This window comes from Ochotona curzoniae, unplaced genomic scaffold, assembly GCF_017591425.1.
Source record: "Ochotona curzoniae isolate NIBS_2020 unplaced genomic scaffold, NIBS_Ocur_1.0 contig_3190, whole genome shotgun sequence".
NCBI classification, from domain to species: domain Eukaryota; kingdom Metazoa; phylum Chordata; class Mammalia; order Lagomorpha; family Ochotonidae; genus Ochotona; species Ochotona curzoniae.
Window position 1 is genome coordinate 10,802,367 of NW_024465751.1, and position 2,516 is coordinate 10,804,882.

Consider the following 2,516-nt stretch of genomic DNA (forward strand, 5'->3'; position numbering starts at 1 on the left):
CTCTATATACCTCACTAGCCATGCTTTAGGTGGGTTATCATGGAAGAAAAGGATTTTGGAAACTCAAGGAAATGTTCTTTCAACCTATACAGCCTAACTTATGAACAGTTATGATTGATCGCTAATTTTTTAGGAAGTGTTTTCTCTTTTAACTCTGCCAAATGAAATGCCAAAGGAAATTACAAAGGCCGTTGGCTGTGCTGTATTTTGATATAATTGTACTGTGTTTTAAATTTTTGTATGCCAATTTTTAAGACAAATTTTGCATATTCTATATTTTACTTCTCTTCCAAAATACACCTGATCTTCATTTTTTAATAAAATAGATTCTGAAAAAAAAAAACCATACTTAAAAAAAAACCTGCCCAAAATGTGAAGCTTGGTTGACTGATTTTCATAATAGAAAGAATAAAATGTTTCTCTCTCTCTACCTTTTAAAATGGAATAGTTTATTTCTGTGAAAAAGTATTTAAACTTCCAAGATTTTTAACTTTTGATTTCAGTTCTTTTTGAAAAGGACCATGTACCTGTCACAATTTGGGAGTGAAAACACACACTTGCATGTGTGCAAAACAATGTCATTGAAAACCAAGGCCAAAGGGTAGAGGAGTGCAATTTTTTCCTAAGTCAGAAACAAGGGAATGCTAGTCCCAAGCATGGGACATGCAGCACTGGGAAATCCTCGGATAATCTGTGAAGATTCTGGCAGTGATTTCCCAAAGGGCAGTGGAAGTCGAAAAATTATCTGTATAATTTGGACAAACACAGTGTAGGTCATAATAAGTTTCATTCTCTGGCCTGAATTCACTGAATTCCGTCATATATTGAACATGTTTCACCTGTTATTTTTTCTGTTGTTCTTCAACTTGATAGTTTACGTGTTTATGCGCTATTTACACGGATGAATTAGATACATTAAAATAAATAGAAAACACAGCTTCAAAATGGTCAGTTTCAAGCTCCAAAGGTTCTCTTTTACTTTCAGGGAGTTTTACATCCAAAATTATACAGATAATTTTTTTTATTATTCTTGGCCTTCACAAAAATGTCTACACAGCAGAAAAAAAAATCATAGCTAAGCAAATATGTCAAGAAAATGAACAAATCAGATACTCTGAATATCAAGTCATCATCCAGCATGACTTTGTAGATGTTTGGTCTTGTAGCTGGTGCTGTGTAGACCTGTGTTGTGAACAGCCATCCTGGAGCATGGATAGTTCCAAAGCATTGCTTGGAAGCAGAGACACATGTCGCAGTCCTCAACTGTGGGTTTCTTCCCATCTGCTTCCTTCCCAAGTGGACATCTGTGTTACAACCATCCTGCCTAAGAAAAAGCTGCACATTCTACCTTCAGAGAACACCCAGGGTGCATAAGATCCTTAGACTCACAGAACGGAGAGCTTGTGGAAACAAACATACCATGCCAACAAGACTAAAACTTGACTTTGACTTTTTAACTATTTATGTTCTAAGTTAAGCTTTGATAACATTCAAATGTCAAATTCTCTCATTCTTATAAAATTGAATTAATTGCCTGTATTTATTTTAGCAATTATTCAATGTACTTCCAGTATAGGATGTATAGTATGATTGATTTTTTTTGTAAATAAAATATTTTTGATAAGATTATTGCCTTTTTTTCTACGGGAAGGGGGCATTTTTTTTTTTTTTTTGGCTTGTAATGGTTATTGTTTAGGGGTTGGACATATATGAGATCGATGTTCATGGTGGGTGAAAGATAAATGCAATGTTACTTTATGTAATAATCTTCAAAATCGTTGTGGCAAGCCACGGGGGCAGGGAGAGACTGGGAGAGAGGTGGAGAAGAGAAAGAAAGAGCTCAGTTCAGCATTATTTTTTTCTGTGCGCTTGTCTTTCTTACATTTCCCTTACAAGCAGTCCAAATTTAGATAAAAGTTTTATTATCAAAGATCTTATAGTGGGAAGAAAAAAATCACAGATATGCAGAAAAATCTCAAATGACTTTGTTTTAATTATAGTATTATTTATCCGCAATTAGCAACATAAAGATAGCCTAAAATAAATAATGAGGGAAATAATTAAATTATGGCATATTCAAGGAATTTAGAAATGTCACATTATGTACAGCAGAACTCTGATTTTGTCAAAACAACTAAACATGGTTATCTCTAACACTGGCAATATGACCAACTTATATTCTGTATCCATTTTTGTATTTTCCAAATGCCATGAACATGTATTGGTTTATAAAGAGAAAAAAAGAAAATAAATAGTTTGTAAAGTGGGTTGGTATATTTAATAGCATTTCCTGATTTGAGGGTCTTGGATAGCAATTATTCCATTTTATTTCTTCTCCTTCAAATTCATCTTATTTCCCAATGCTTTCTATCTTTATATTTCCATGGATCGCCATTATTTTGTCGCAGTTACATTGTTAAGTAATTACCACTGAACGTTACTGTCACAGTACACAACAGAAACACTGCTATTGGCTGAATGTGCATATGATAAACTCACACTCTTCTCCCAGGTAC